This window comes from Cyprinus carpio, chromosome A13 (assembly GCF_018340385.1).
Source record: "Cyprinus carpio isolate SPL01 chromosome A13, ASM1834038v1, whole genome shotgun sequence".
Lineage (NCBI taxonomy): Eukaryota > Metazoa > Chordata > Actinopteri > Cypriniformes > Cyprinidae > Cyprinus > Cyprinus carpio.
The window spans coordinates 24,046,676-24,064,421 of NC_056584.1; the positions used below are offsets into that span (position 1 = coordinate 24,046,676).

The following is a 17,746-nucleotide window of genomic DNA, read 5'->3' on the forward strand; positions in this document are numbered from 1 at the left end:
CCCCAGTCCAAACACACGGCAGCCCACTGTCATCTGTGTCACAATTCACTGACCGTCCCCCTGTTCAACAGATGTCTCCTCTAGCAATGCTACAAGTCTCTCTCTATTCACTCGGTCTGTAATTTTGTGCATGCACGGAGCATGAAACTCAGTCATTGTTGTTTTGCAGCAAAGCTTAACAAGAAAACAATTTCATACAAGGATCCAGACACTTCTGAACCTTTTCATACATAGATGTATTTTGAGAAAGAGGGGTATGATTTAAGATTTAAGTCTTGTACTAATCTGAACAACGTCTGAAACTTTGCCTCTTTATGATGAATCGCTTGTTGTATTCCTCAACTGTAAATCACTTTGGATAAAAGCATGATCAAATAAATGCACAGACACACACACACACACACTTCTAATAACCATTGAGACCTGCTTGTCAGGCCGGTGTCCGGACTCTATTCACATTCATGAGCTGAGGGGTTCCTGTCCCTGCCTGCATCCATTCATATGTACAGTAACCAGAAGGACAAAGGGTACGGCCGCCCCTCCCTCTGATAGTGTGTTTATGTGTGTATCCCAGAGAATGGGGGCTGAGGTAAGGGAGACACTGACAAAACAGGACACTGTGAGATCTAAGATCTAACTATGAGATCTGTGTTCGAGATTGAAGAGCAATAATGGTAAATGCAACTAAATATACTTGAGCTTGTTGCTCTGTCAGGCTTTTATAATGAAGTTTCAGGCACAAGTCTACTGAAAACATATGATCCTAGTTAAGTTTCCTATCCTACAATCTAGTTTCCTATAGATTAATTATCCAAATTATATTAAGTTTTAAAGCAAAAATTAAGGATACTCTAATACACATTAGATGTAAACATAAATAAAATAAAAAAATAAATGTTTATTTTTGGGCTGTGAAGTTGACTAAATCACCCTACTTAAAGCTTGGCTACTTTTTTTAAGTGGATGAACTTCTCATGAACTGAGAAAAATTTTGTGTAGGGTTTACTTTGAAATACATTTTTCAAAAGTATTTTCTTTTAAAACATACTCGTATAGTCTTTTTTACAACTTTGGAAAATCATATTTTACAGTGTAACTGTGAAGTTTGAGCCATGTAAATAGTCTCGTTCTAGTTTGATTCTATGCTTCTACTCTCAAAACACATGTAATCTTTAAACATCAAGTCTACACTTGCATCAGTGAATATTTCAGTGCTTATTGTGGTCACATCCTTTTTAAGTGCCTTACTGTAAAACTGTGGGATGAGGCAACATTATTTTCTGTGGTAATCAGCATTATGCCACAAATGCAGGGAACAGTTCAAGAGTTCACAGCGAACCCTAGGGACCACAAACACATCCACAGTGACTCTCACCAACAGGGTGTTGTTTTTGAGTTTTTTTTAGTTGACTTAAAAATGAAAATACTGTTATCATTTACTCACCATCAAATTATTCCAAACCTGAGTGTGAATTAGTTTCTTCTGTTGAACACAAAAGACGATACTTTGAAGAATGCTGGCAAGCAAAAAATTTACGGTATAGCCGCTGACTGCCAAAGTATTTTGTTCCATACTATGGAAGTCAATGGCTACCATCAACTTTTTGCATGTAAAGATGCAATGTTTATGTGCATGAATACACATGTGCTGTCTTTCTCTTTGCTTGCCTGTAATTGCGGCGTTTGGGAGAGAGGAAGTTGAGTATTATGTCAGAATACATACTTGGTTCCTCTGTTGTCAACAGCTCCAGACAGGTGGTGTTCTCCCCATCAACAGCAGACATCCGAGGCTCCTAACCCTCTTACAGCCCTGGAAGGAGCTCCAAACAACCTCCAGATGTTTCTTCAGCACTTCCTTTAAGACTTATAAGATAAACAGGAAATTGATTAACTAACCAGCTCTATTCTCATGCCAATGTTCAGTAGTGGTCAGATTAGTTCCCAGGATCACCCATAATCTCAACTCACTCCCTGGGAATTGTCTAGTTTAGAATCCATTCATGTGACATATCCAATAATAAATGTTTTTAAAACATTATTTTTTTCTGATATATAGACTCAATTTTCCAATTCAGCTTACTAATAAAAACTGGAGGATACAAGACATGATGTGCCTCATATAAAACTTCAAAATGTCTCTGTTATGTTAAATCTATTCATGTATATCTGCTAAAAATAAAATAAATAAATAAATCAGCTTTTTCATACATATTTATGGCTATTTAAAAGTTTGGGGTCAGTATGTCAGTACATAAAGAAATTAAAAATTGTATTTAGCAAGGATGCATTAATTGATCAAAAGTGAAGGTAAAGAAATGCATAATGTTATAAAAATATTTCTATTTCAAATAAATAATCAAACCAAAAAATATATCACCATTGTATCAATAACTTTTTTTCTACATTCATAATAATTAGAAATGTTTCTTGAGCACCAAATTAGCATATTAAAACAAGTTCACTGAAGAAAATATATTCAAATAGAAAACAGTTATTTTAAATTGTAATAATATTTTGCAATTTTACTGTTGTTACTGTATGTTTGATCAAAGACTTTCTTCTTTGACCCAAAGCTTTTGAACAGTATTAATTATAATAAGCTATAATAGACATTAATTAGCAGCTACAAAACTCCAGTTTTATTATCACCGGGTCTTGAAGAAACTACATATTTACTTTTTTTTTTAGGATTGAGTGGTGCCAATACAAATCTCATTGGTAGTGGTTTGTCAATGTGGCACAAACACTATGGGTCGAGCTACACACCAATTAGACATATGCTTAAATCCTAACCCTGAGTATGTACAATAATAACAGTGATGCTTGCCTTGACATCCTGATGAGTTCAGAAAGCCTTTTCCATGGCTGTTGTGGGTAACAGATGTGTTAAAATGAGGTTGATGTGCTGGTGTTGACCACATCAAAGACCCTGCAAAAGAACAGATGGTCTTTCCTGTCCTCCACACCACATAAGGTCTCAAGATAACAGAAGCCTCAGAGGAAAAAAAGGATATCCCTCAGAGAGCTGAGGTTTAACCGATTCATTCTGCTCCACACCGGTTTATGAATTTTTACCATGTCTCTAAGGGTATGGGGAACTGGGCAATTGGGGAATTGAAGAGGAACAATTAGGATTTCCTCCCAAGCCTCAGTCAGGATTTCCTTCCTTTTTGAAACTTCCCACCACTAATGAACATGCAAAGGAAGTTGCAATTACAGATAAAAAAAAATTGGTTTATGTCGTGGCTCTATCAGGAGTGCTAACTTTTCAAAGCAGTATTTTTTTTTAAAGCATCTTAAATGACATGCTTAACAAAGAGAGACAGTGTTTTTATTGAAGATTCAACACTCCTGGTTACATCCATAACACTTCAGCAGACAATGAGCTCAGACTCAGCAGGACGTGTCTTTTCATCTCCCCTGAGGAAAACTGCCCCAGTCAGACACCTCTCTCTCATCCCTTCCTGTATCTCCTCGTGCATGTGTGAGAGCGTTTGCCTGGGCAGAAGCCATAAAACCACTGGAAGTGCTGCTAGGATGACCACTTGAAAGACACAGATTCTTAAATTCAAGTCCTAATGGACTCTGGAGCTTGTCACCTGTCAACAACACTTCTGTTAGGAAAATACTGTGGTTGAATTACTTTTTGACGATGTATTTCAAGTTGACTCCCTTAAAAAACAGTCTTTGTCTACAAAATAATGAAAATTTGAAATGCCAGCAAATGACTAGATAAAAGCAATACAAGATCTTTCCACCTGTTTTGGGGCCCTTATTGCACATGCAGGTGGAGGTTATCAACATTATCCCACTATATATATATTCTCTAACCATTAGGTCTCTAACCATTAGGCCACAACTTCCCACAACTTATATATACACACACACACACACACACACACACACACACACACACACACACATAATACTGTAAGAAGAAGATATGATAAAAGATGCACACTGTAAAATCGATTTTTGTAAGTTGTGAACAAAAGATTATTGGAGTAGGTTTTACATTAAAATACTTCTACTTCAAAATATTATGTTTAATTCTATGTGGTACTTGCTGTTTCTTTGTAATTCTTTGTGAAATTTACTAGCAATTTCTGATTCAGAATTGTTTCAAACTAAATCCTACTACACCACGTTTTTTTTTTTTTTTTTTTTTTTTTTTTTTTTTTTTTAGTGTAGATAGAAAATCGGCTGCTTGGAGCAATGGTCAATTATATACTTTAGCATTATTAAACAAAAAATTCAGCTGCAGAATGCTGCAATTGGCCAATCAGATTTAAGTATTCATCAGAGCAATGTCTTTTCTCTTGACATTTATAAATGATACGCTTACAGCAATATACCAGCAAAACGTGTTAAAGGGGGTCATATGATGCTTTTTTAAAGATCATTATTTTGTGTATTTGGTGTAACAGAATATGTTAACATGCTTTAATGTTCAAAAAACACATTATTTTTCAAATACTGTACATTATTGTAGGTCCTCTATGCCCCGCCTCTCTCAAACACCTCGTTTTCTACAAAGTCCCTCCTTCTGACAATCCCCTTTCCCTAATCGCGAGCTTCATCTTTAAAGTAAAGACAGTTAATAATATCCTTAGTTTTACCATCAGTTCAAGCTCGAAAGAGGAACAGAGTGACAGACACAGTGATGAAGCTCATATGTGTTTGTAGTACACAAGCCATGGACGGTTAAGACTCCACTGTGTGACCCTCTTGTGCAAACACACACAGACACGACGCGCAAAACTCCACATTTGAACAGTCAACAGCAAATACTTTAATAACAAAACATACTTACAGTAGCTGATTCAGAAGCGCCAGATTGTCATAGCAAAGTCAGAATTACCTGCTCTCCTAGGTTCACGAATCGGTCGTCCATAAAATGCGCTGCTGTTCTGTTGTAAGTAATCTTAAAGCTTCCTAAATGCATCTACTTTCGGATGGCCAAATAAAGTGCTTTTGCTTTCCCCTAGAAACACACAGTATCTCCCTGACATGGCTGCTCTAACACTAACTACGGTTACTGAAACCACGTCTTCTTTCTTTGCATGAACATTTGGGTGGCATTTTGCAAATTTTCCACATATTGACGTAGATATGTAGGGGCGTGTTTGAATGAGCCGTTTTAGGGGGGCGTGGCAGAGTCTTAACTTTGATAAAGAATATCTCTTTGGATTTGAGACTTTAGTCTTTGCAACTTTACAGATCTTCTTCATGCACCAAGACCTTGTAACACTCCAAAGAGAAAGGAAAACTTGAAAACGCATCATATAACCCCTTTAAGTTAGCTGTGACCAGCTGGTACTGTGATCCACAGGTGTAGGAATGGGGTTGGATGGTACAGACATGTCCCTACAAATGCACAGAAACCATTACTTTTGTTCCTTTCACTGGACCATTAACACTCAGTATATTGTTGCTTGTCTCTATTGAATAAACAGGAGAGAGCAAATCTCAATTCATATGCATTCTAGACAAGCTGTTGTGAGTTTCAAATGCCAGTGAGTTGACTGGCCAATGCCAGGAATCTTATCATTCTAGATCATCTGCCAAGACTGAGAAACCAGGCTATTCGAAGATCATAAGGAACAATAACCTATAAGCCTCAGAATCACCCACACATTATATACATTAATGCTGATTATACTGATACCACCAGATGTACTGGTAAGGGATGCCAAAGTGACAAGATCATAAAATGTGCAATATACTGGAATAGAGCATGGTGCTATTCAACATGAACCACAATGCATGTGACACGCATGAGGCTACAACAAAACCAATAAAACATGTTAAGAACCACAATTATTAACCATAGATATTTAGGCATGTATATTTTAAATGCATATACAGCATTTTACTGTTACTGTTAAAAATTAATGCTTTTATTCAGTAAGGATGCATTAAATTGATTAAAAGTGATTTAATATATATCAAAAGATTTCTATTTTAAATTTCAAATAAATGCGATTCCTTTGAACTTTGATGCTAATGATGCTGAAAATGTAGTTTTGCATCACAGAAATAAATTAGATTTTTTTTTAAAAATTATCAAATAGAAAACTGTTATTTTATATTGTAATAATATTTCATAATTGTACAGTCATTACTGTATTTAATCTGCATTTATTTGATCAAATTATGCAAACTTAGGGCACCCAAGAGACACATTTCTAAAATAAATAAATAAAAAAAAGAAAGAAAAAGAAAATCTTACAGAACCCAAACTTTTGGGTTAAAATGATATTATCGTTGTTATATTTTAAGTATCATACTTTCATCTGTTTATTTGCAAAGACTTCATGGAGTTTAGAAGGTTAAAGAGGTTGGTTGAAGGTTAAAAAAGGCAACAACAAAACTTAATCTCTACTAAATTTCAAATCAAACTTATACCATCCTCACAAGCTCTCAGAGCAAACAGTCTCACTGATGCTGACCATTCATTTGTTTGCCATCTCAGTTTGAGGTGAGTTTGAGTTCTCCACCCACTCCTTCAGACACCGCTGAGCATCATTACTCTGTTTACTCGAAGGGAAAAAAAGGAACATATTCTATTTATCACCTTGGAATAAGTGAACCAAAACAGCTTGACCAACAAGCTCATTGCTCAAACTTTAGGGAATATCCAATTAAGTGTATACCTAGTGTTCTGTGTTTAGTGCTTGTTGTAGAGGAAAACATCATCTCCTCTGGGTCCCGGGATTCTCTCTAGAATTGTTTTTCAGCATCTCACAGGAGGAGTGCAGCATGATTGGGCATCTTCTTTACCAAAATTGGGGCGTGTTGGTACATGCCCTGATTTTAGGCTCTCAGTCTCCATTCAGGATCCCACTGCTGTCATTACCTGATCTCCTAAAAACAGAGCCACTGATCAAAGAGTGAAAGAGGAAAGACAACACAACTTTGCATATTCATGGGGAGAATATAACAGGGTGGAAATGGCTGCTGCTCATCCTGCTAACAATCATGTGTGACATGACTACTCTTTAACTAAGTAAATTAAATATTATTTCCCTGTAGATTTCTGATGACAGTTGGATGTGTTATGCTTGACAAACAAATTATATTGTGCTAAGGTGAACTTGTTAATGATGCCACTTGCTGAACACAGCAACATACTGATTTGAACAATATCCTTAAAACACACAAATTCAAAAATCAGGAAACACGGGAATGATAACAGCTCAGAGACCAGCAATCTTAATGAGTTTATTGCATGTGTTTGTATCCACCTCTATCTGTTCATCTTTTCTCTGTCATTTTGTTGTCATTTTGCTCTAAAGCATGTGTTTGAAGACAGATTGCTAAGTTTGTATTTGACTTTTTCACCATGTCCCATAAATTCCTGAGGAGATAACATTTTCTGGATACTTTGCTCTGGCCATAAAATCCCATAAGACATGCCATTAGCAGAGTGTTGACGTGAGGCATGCGACAGCTGACTGATGGATGTTAAAAGCACGACACGCTGCAGCAGTTGCAAAACAAAGACGGCGAGAAAATGAGAGACAGAGAGAGTTAAAGAAAGACAATCCACACTCTTTACGCAGCAGATAAGACGTCTTTGTTCTCTGTTGTCAGTGATACACGTGAAAGACTTTAGACAGAGCTGCATGGGTGGGAAATTAAAAACATCTCCAAATCTCCACTCATCCCCTCCAAACAATACGCCTTCATTAGCATTACGAACAACATCTGCTGCCTGCTACACATTAATCCAGCTCACTAAACTCTGTTGTTCTGAAGACACTTTTGTGGTATTACGATAATTACTAGATTCTTATATGATCTAAATAAGATGGTGCTTGCCTGTGCAAAACCCACAGGCACAATATTAGGGTGCAGTGGTTGTTAACATATTGCAGGGTTGTTGCTAAGCAGTTAGTAAGGCGTTCTGCTAGGTGGTGCATGTTTTACTGTCTTCCACACAAAAATTGTAAGTCTGATCACTTATAAAGTTAACCATTTAACACAGGCTAAAATTTGAGGTTTCATTCAGGTCTAGCACAAACAGTGTGAGATGAATTGCATGCCTAAGTTTATAGGTCAACCCAAAAATGAAAATTTGCTGACAATTTACTCACCCTCAGGCCATCTAAGACTTTGTTTCTTCATCTGAAGAGATCTGGAGAAATGTAGCATTCCATCACTTGCTCACTAATGGATCCTCTGCAGTGAATGGGTGCCGTCAGAGTCCAAACAGCTGATAAAAACATCATAATAATCTTTCTATGCATGACGTATCAAATGTCTTTAAGGGCAGTTATATGTTTGTTTGTAGTTTCTATCTATACAGTGAAATGATCCCTCAAAAGTTATAATAAATATTTATTGAGGAACCTGAACAGGTGCAGAACAGCTGTGGAATAGGTTCAGATAAGTTTCTAATCACATAAGGATCATAAAACATTCTATATTTCTGCACACAACACAATGCCCCAGCTAACAACTGTAAGATGAGCAGTGGTAAATGCTTTAGTATATGTACACTAGATTTCTAAAGGCTTGTCCCCAATGGATGTATTATTTACACAGGCTCCAAAAAGTATTAGGACACTTGAAGGAATGGTTCACACCAAAATTAAAAAATTATTTACACACCTTCATGTCATTTCAAACCTGAATGACTTTATTTAATCTGCAGATCACAAAATAAGATATTTTGAAGAATGTTTCAAAGGTTTTCATACTTAAGTGTTTAAGGTTGTTCTACAGTTATATGAAAAAGAGGGGCATTCTCCATAATATCTGTCTGTTTTTATCATTTAATACCAACGAACGTCTTAAAATTAAATGTTTTACTTGAAAAGTTTTGTCATGCTATATTTATATATTAAGTAAAATGCTACATGGTTTGATATATTGTTATATAATGCAATGACCTTTAAGTAAGACATTCATGTCTAAATGTTTATTTAGTGGCTAATATGCAAATACTATTTATATTTGGCATATATAAAGATTGATTTCAGTATTGTGCACCTAATAACTTGTTGAATTAAGATGTTATAAATATAGCTATGCAATAACATCCTCAATCTGCCTCGAAAATGTCAGGATTTGTATGCAATTGCATACTGTTTTTTGTGAGTGAACCATTAGTAAACATAGCGGCTGAGTCACACATCTGGAGTCAATTATGCTTCATTAGACGATGTCTATCCATCATCACATGCAGCGGTTAATTGCTCTGGGATTATAGTGTGTGTGTGTGTATGACTTCACTGTTCCCTTCAATGAAAGCCATTTCCCATGGAGCTCAGTGTAAACAGTAATCCTACCGGCTCTCAGCAGGGTGGCGTCGGAGCGTCTCTCCCCTGCTTGCCCAAGCTGGCATCAAGCCAGCGACCTTCTCGAATTTCTGGTACCAGTCCGCTACCACAGGAGTGAAGCCTAAAATAAACATCAATGAGCTGGATCAATGTCATTAACAATAAATCGGTCGTTCAAATTGTATGTTTCCATTCTACAAATCAGCAATTTCTATGAGCTCATTATCCAACAAATGATAATTAACCCAACATTGATGTCATCTGCTGCAGTGGACACTGATTACTATGAACCACACATGGTTCTGCTTATATGCACTGTCAGTGAGATTCAACATTGAAAACATTTAAGAAAAAAAAGAATACATATATATATATATATATATATATATATATATATATATATATATATATATATATATATATATATATATATATGTACATACATGTATATATGTATATCCACCATAAAATCTGTCAATATGTGTTACTATTATATAGGTAAATATAAAAGATGGCTATACACATTTTTTATGATGGATATACTTATACACACACACACACACATATATATATATATATATATATGATAACAATTACGGATACCACAATTACATAATCGTTCAAAGTGGCAATTAGTTGCTCAAAGTCCACTTATGTTATTCTGTGTGCTTAAGATGCTTTTTTTTCTTTATACATATTATCTTAAGGGGTTTTCCATTGTTTTAATTTTAGTTCTAGGATAACACTATAATACCATTCATATTTTTACTCTTTTTATAATTTAAAGAAGAAACCAATCTGATGTATAGTTGACACTTGAGGCTTAATACCATAGAAAAGCACTTAAAGTTTTTCAGTTAGAGTGCTTTCAGCTTGTTTATTTTCATATAAAAGTACGGCATGCAGTTGCATCAAACAATGGTATAAACATTATTCAATAATCGTAATTAATAATCGCAATCAGTGTATGTGTGTATGTGTGTGTGTGTGTGTGTGTGTGTGTGTGTGTGTGTGTGTGTGTGTGTGTATTTCTGTCATGACAACTCTTGGAGGGATTGGCATGGTAATGTACATGACAAAGTTAATGTATTTGGTTTAAGCAGAATAGATTTCAACATGCTGCTGTGACAAAAACAGCAACTCACTTCAGTTTCTGACTTATATTATGATTACTTTTTGTGACATTTGGAGTAACTTATTAATCTGTTGATTGACCTCTCCATGTTCAAGGGGAGAACAATAGTTTCCAAAGTCAGACATCGCTAGTTATGATTTTCAAGGGCGTAGACTTTAGTAGGGACACTATGACATGTCCCTATATCCAACAACTTCTAAATTGTCCCTTGCAATAATTTTGATCAAACTATTAAATATCTGTTGTCTGCCGTTATGTCCTCACAAATGCTGAAATCAAACCTACACCCTTGCTGTCGGCACATCCCGGGCATTCTCCTACACCTGCCTGCGGTAAAGAGCACTGAGCTCATAGGGTGGGGTTAGGCTGTTCAGGTCATGGGGTCATGAGCTCTCATTAATCAACTTCCTGCAGTCTTTCTTAACGCGTGTTTTGATTGTAGGGTCACAGCACATCACATGCATGAGGATACAAGCACTCAAGCACCGATGGATGAATAACGAAAATGATTTGATTGATAAGGCATATGTTTGTGATATAATGAATCAATCAGTGCAAACTGGTGTCTATGAGTATGTACAACTCTCTGTAAAGAGATGTTTCCTGTGTCCTGTGACATGAAAAATGTGTAGAGCTGACAGAACACAAGTGCCTTGACTGTCTGACATGTCCCTGATGTGCTTTGTAAAGACACAGAATGAGCAGAAAGGTCTGTGACACGCTAATGTCGTGGCCTAATGGTTAGAGAGTTGGACTTGTAACACAAAGGTTGCAGAGTTGAGTCTCAGGTCCGGCAGGAATTGTCAGTGAATAACCAGTGCTTTCTTCCACCATCAATACCACGACAGAGGTGAGACCCTTGAGCAAGGCAACGAACCCCCAACTGTTCGCCGGGTGCAGTAATATGGCTGTTCACGGTGTGTGTGTGTGTGTGTGTGTGTGTGCTCACTACTGTGTGTGTGTGTACTCGGATGGGTTAAATGCATAGCACAAATTCTGAGTATGGGTCGCCACACGTCACTTTGGCCACAAACATTTAAGACACCTTGGAAAAATGGAGACATCCTCATAACTGAAAAAATACTGGATTTTGTTAATCCAGAAATCAGTATTCATGAACAGCTTTGTTCTCACATACACATTCAGTGTAAAGCGCTGTCATTCATAAAGTCATTCACGGAGACATCTGGCATTTATACATTTCTACTGAACAAAGAACTTTGTTTTTCTCAATTTCTAGGCCCTGCATTTACATGTTACAGTCAATAAACATGGATCTGTGCTTCAACTCTCGCCTTTGTAAGTGCACTGAAGCTTTTATTCAAAAGGTGTTTGGTATCACAGCTTGTCCCCACAGCGGGAACCCCTGTCCAAACAGTCAGAGGGCAAATCCGCTCACTTCCTGCACCATAAGGCACATTCTCCACGGCAACCCACAATGGAAGCTTTAGAGGAACACATTTACAGAGTGCTTAAGGCTAGTACAGTCTAGTCTAAAGCCCCTTTCACACTGCATGTTGGTCCCGTAAAATTGCGATCCCGGGTTGGGGACCTAGTAACATTGCCGGGTTCAGTCTCGGAACAAGCTCTGTGTGAACATAAGCCAGAACCAATGTCGTAAAGGGTGTGTCATAGTGACGACTTTTACCAGGTGTTTTAAAGGCAGATAAACATTCGCGACGAAAAAATAGTGCTAACTGTAATGAAGCAGAGATCAGTAAGCTCCTCACTATCTGCACTGAAGCAGAGATCGTTCACCAGGTTAAGTGAAAGTTAACGTGCCTAGCGTTTTCCACTCATACATTACACGTCACATCCTGATTAAATAATATATATAATACATACACACATACATATGCATATATATTTGTATAAAAATGCAGCAAACTGGCAGTGTGAAAGGGGCAAAACTGGCTTTTGTTACTTTTTAATTTGAGTGTGTATAACAATATAATATAAATAATCTCACACAAAAAGGGGCTTAAAAGTACTAAAGAATGCTTAGAATGCCTAGAATTAGGACCAAAATTATAATTTTAAGTCATGATTTAGGACACATATTGCTATATTTCCACATTGCATTCATTACATGTCGTACAGTCTATGGTCGTAACAAGTCAAACTTTAATATATTTCTGAATCAACACTGCATAAGATATATATATATATACACACATACATATGCATATATATTTGATCAAAAATGCAGCAAAAACAGTAATATTGTGAAATATACTTAAAATGTAAAATAACTGTTCTATTTGAATATATTGTCAAATGTAATTTATTGCTGTGATGCAAAGCTGAATTTTCAGCAGATTACTCCAGACTTCAGTGTCGCACGATCCTTCAGAAATCATTCAAATAGGCAGTAAAAATACTCACATTGGTGTAATTAAATAGTTTTTAATTTTATACATTTTATGTGATGTAACTCTACTTGTAATCCACTATTTTCACACTGTATGTGGTTGTTACAGCCTTGTCCTATTTTTTTTTTTTTTAGTGACCATAAAAATCTTAATTATTTCAATCATGTAACACAATCATGTGTGTTAGAGTTGTGATTAATTAATAAAGACTAATAAGAGCTTGGTGAAATAATGCATGCAAAATTATTTTCATTGTAGAGGAGTTACTACAATGAAAATAATTTTGCATGCATTATTTCACCAAGCTCTCATTAGTCATTATAACTCAGGCATTAGGCATTTGGCCACTAGAGTACAGTTTATTTATATCAAACTATGCATGATCCTGTACTTGCATATTTTAATCTTATTTTAATAACATATGCTCTGAGACAACAAAAACCTAAGGTGACAGCCCAGCATGTCAGGAACATTTAACTACCACACACACACACACACACACACACACACACACACACACCTTAATGAGATCAGTTTAAATGGTAGCATGAGGTCAGTGTGGTAGACATAAGCAAAAACACTCATTAAATTGCATGAACACCTCTCACATGGCTATAAACCAGGTGCTAACTGGCTGCTAATGTTTTATTTTAATGAATATACAAAAAAACTCATTTGAATGTGAGGAGGGATAGTTTATGCTGGTTAGTGCTGGCCTGGTGCTAGTCAATGTTGGTCTGTTTAGCAGGGAAATATTAATCCCAAGATGCTAAGAGGCAAGGATTGTTGAGCTCAAACTTGAGATATAGAGACATGACTCCACCTGACTGTAGGAAATGTATCAATGTAAGCTGTCCTAGTCATGTGATATGTGGATTAATAATGTTTGGGTTACCATAAGCTTCTTTTGTGTCATATCGTGAGCCTCTCATTTTACGCGTGACCCTTGGTCCAGTCTCACTAATTAAAGATGCCATGATTTAAAGCAGTAATAAAAGTCCACTTACAGACATATTGATTCAAGAATCAATAGCAGCTCAACTAAATCTGCTTCTCATTCTTTTGCACAACCATTTCCTGTTACGAGATGTGCCACACAGTCAGTCCTGCTTTATGGAAGTGACAGTGACTGCTGGTGTAAATGTGCTTCTGTGCCTAAGTTTAATTTGGGTTAGCAGCTGTTTGCATGTGGTCATCGTTTGCATCCCGAATAATCAATTGCACTCAACTGACATAATCAGCACTTCAGCCAAGGTTGCTCATAAAGACACTTAACAAGGTTCCGATTCTATTCAATCTATTCTCATTACATAGTGTGCTTTCTAATATTTTATCATTTGTGTTACACTGGTTAATTAAGTGTTGTTTCCATCTTTCAATAGATGAAAATCGAATTAAATCCTGCATTCATCCAGTGAACACAATGTACCTCTCTTAATCATCTGTACATATACAATATATTGTATTTATTTCTTTATATTAAACTCTATTTATTGCCTTTTTTATTTTGCAATAATTTTTAAATGTTATTGCACAATATTAGTATGGAAGCCTATTTCAACACTGTGAAATATATATATATATATATAAAAAAAAAAAACTATAAAAACATATAAACAAAAAAAAAATTAATTCAAATGTTTGAGGTAATGAAAAATTTCTTCTTTTTTGAAAAAAAAAACAAATCTCTTATTACTGTGTTAAACTGCAGCCATAAGTTAAAAGCATTTATATTTTAAAATGTAATATATTCCTAAGATGGTTAAACTGCAGCCATAAGTTAAAAGCATTTATTTAAAAAAAAAAAAAAAAAAAGATATATATATATATATATATATATATATATATATATATATATATATATATATATATATATATATATATATATATTTTTTTTTTTTTTTTCTTTTTTTTTGCATCATTAGTGTCCTTGCTGAATAAAAGTATTCCCACACACACACACACACACACAAAATATCAATGTTAGTTCAAATACAAATACATTAATTAATAAATAAATGCATTGCTTTTTCTGGCAAATACATTGCTTTGCAACAATATAGATTAGTCTACAACATGACAGTTGAAATATATTAATGACCTTTTTAAGTGGAAGCAGAACCAAGTCAAGACTGTAAAAAAACAACATAACATTTTTGCTGATCTATAAACTTTTGTTGCTGTTTTTTAAGTGCAAATTTTCCCACAGAATTATAATACAAAGGCATAACTAGACTTTTACATCACAGTCTGAAGGATCTCTCCTGCAGTGCCACATTATCATCTGCTCCTTAAACACACAACCACATACCAATGCAGTTTTATCAGACGGCCCCACACTGAGGTGCAAAGAACAAAACAAGGCAGATCTTCACCCCCCTCAGAGCGAAAACAGCACAACAGACAAACCAGAACCATGCATTAGCGAATCTGGAAATAATCAACTCTGAAAGTGGTTTGAGTGAGTCACAAAATGTTTTGGACCCTGTTTACAAGTGCATTTAAAAGCAAAGTGGACCATTTCTGCACCACTAGTGACACCAAACAAGTTAAAAAGTAAACTCAACAAGTAGTGTTGCTCCAAACTCGCAATAGGTTTATTATTATCTAAAAAATAAAAAAAACAATTTCATTTTGTTCCACTAGTCGCATAGATATTGCACACTTTATCTTTAATAGTAAACAGGGCCTGCACGTGACAGCGTATAACTTCCACCTTTCTGGACTCTTATCTCAGTCCTGCGAACAAATCAACAAGTCAACAAGCAGGAACAGGACATAAAGTCATCAGTCAAAGCAGAATATGTAAAAAACACAACAGAGAAATCATATGTGAGATTAAGAGCCATTCAGGGAGAGGATAGGATTCCTCATCCGCTCGTAGAGTCAACTGCCACAGATTATAGTTATGAATATGACTGAATGGAGGAGTTTGGGGGGAAAAAGTGATAGAAGAAACGATAGATAGAATGATGGACAGAACAATAAATAGAAAAACAGAAACAAAAATAAAAAAATAAAAATATAAAAAAAAAACAAAAAAATACAAATACATATATACATAGATAGATAGATAGATCATATTCACTGTCTGATTGAACCTCTGTCATCTGCTCCAGATCACACTAAGGTCAACATTTCCAAGATTCACTGGATAAGAAAGAGCTGGAAGGAGACTCAGAGATAAATGTATTTATAAATATTGAAGAATTCTACAGCAGGCCATCTGGATATCCATATATGTAGAAAAAACAATGCATAAGCAGATTTTCAGATGCATACAGACAGAAAAACCCCAGAATGAGTGCACAAGAGAGAGAGCACCGTGTCTGTTGAGCTGGTTTGCTCTAGACAATAAACACAGACTTTATGGCTTTTTATGATCTGTTTGCTCTTTCCTGCTTATCCAGGTCAACATCAGACCGATAACACACAACACATACATACCTTTCAGCCATTAAGACACACACACACAGAAAGAGAGAGAAAACTCATAAGTAATCAATTTGGAACACTCTACATAAGCAGCAACTTGAGCCTCAACCCATCACAAATTATTACAATAGAGTTGCTAAGCTATTTATATTAAAGGAATTGTTCACCCAAATATGAAAATTTGCTGAAAATTTACTCACCTTCAAGTCATCCAACATGTAGTTGAGTTTGTATCTTCACTGCAACAGATTTGGAGAAATTTAGCATTACACCACTTTGATCCTCTGCAGTGAATGGGTACCGTCAGAATCAATTAACAGCTTGTAAAGCGAAAAGCTGCATGTTTGTAAGAAACAAATCCAACATTAAGACGTTTTTTAACTTCAAACCATAGAGTCATCTTTCCATAATATTGCTTTCTCCAGTATAAAAGTCTGAATCAGGAGAGAAATATGCAGATCAACACCGTTGCCCTGTTGAGAAGACAGTAGGGGGTGAACTTTTTCACTTATGGAAACATTATTATGGATTACGGACTGAAACGATGCTTTAGTTAAAATACCTTAATGATGTATTTGTTTCTTACAAACACGCAGCTTTTCACCTCACAAGATGTTAATTGATGGATTGGAGTTGTGTGGATTATTGTGATGTTTTTATCAGCTGTTTTGACTCTCATTCTGATGGCACCCATTCACTGCAGAGGATCCATTGGTGAACAAGTGATATAATGCTAAATTTCCACCAAATTTGTTCCCATGAAGAAACAAATTCATCTACATCTTGAATGCCCTCAGGGTGAGTATTTTTATTTTCTGCAAATTTAAATTTTGAGGCAAACTATTCCTTTAAAGAGCACAGTTAATATAATACAACATTATCTTTATTCAATTATTTTCATGTATTGAATTAATTGCATTTATAATCAACAATATTCCTGTTTCATCTGTCATCTTGGATGGATTGTGTTCATTTCAGGAAAAGAGAGAGAGAAAAGGCTAAAGATTAATACGTCCTGCTGGTCTGTTTAAATTAAAGACAGGACAGTTTAATTAAAGACAGCACTGTTGATAGCCCAACCTACAAAGACAAACAAAAGTCACAGAATCGATCACTGTCTGGCACCACACACACACACACACACACACACACACACACACACACACACACACACACACACACACACACACACACACACACACACACTCACACTCACACACACACTTATGTCATCTGTTTTACGTGCAAATAGTGTCAACATACAACACTGTCAAGAGAGAGCCTCTGCAATAGGTTTTGCCTACATTATAGAAACCAAGTGTGCACAAAAATAAAAGTAACCTGCAATGGGTCTAAATATGCATGCTAAGCAATGTGTTAGAAAATCCAGCTGTGAAGTTGCCAGCACACGATCCAGGACAGAAGCGAGGCGAACCATATATGGTTTGTTTCTTTTGTTTGGATTTTGATAGGATTTATATTACAACCTTTAATAACAATACCTGAAATACTAGAAA

General features: G+C 35.7%; 1 long non-coding RNA gene across 1 annotated transcript; it reads right to left on the minus strand.

Moving 5' to 3' along the window:
• Positions 1-2,658: 2,658 nt before the first annotated feature.
• LOC122147345 lies at positions 2,659-8,160 on the minus strand. Its single transcript, XR_006161585.1, has 4 exons — positions 8,100-8,160; positions 6,657-6,867; positions 6,453-6,533; positions 2,659-2,929 (listed from the first exon to the last, which is right to left on the minus strand). It is a non-coding gene; the product is annotated as an uncharacterized LOC122147345 (long non-coding RNA).
• Between the last annotated feature and the right edge of the window lie 9,586 nt (positions 8,161-17,746).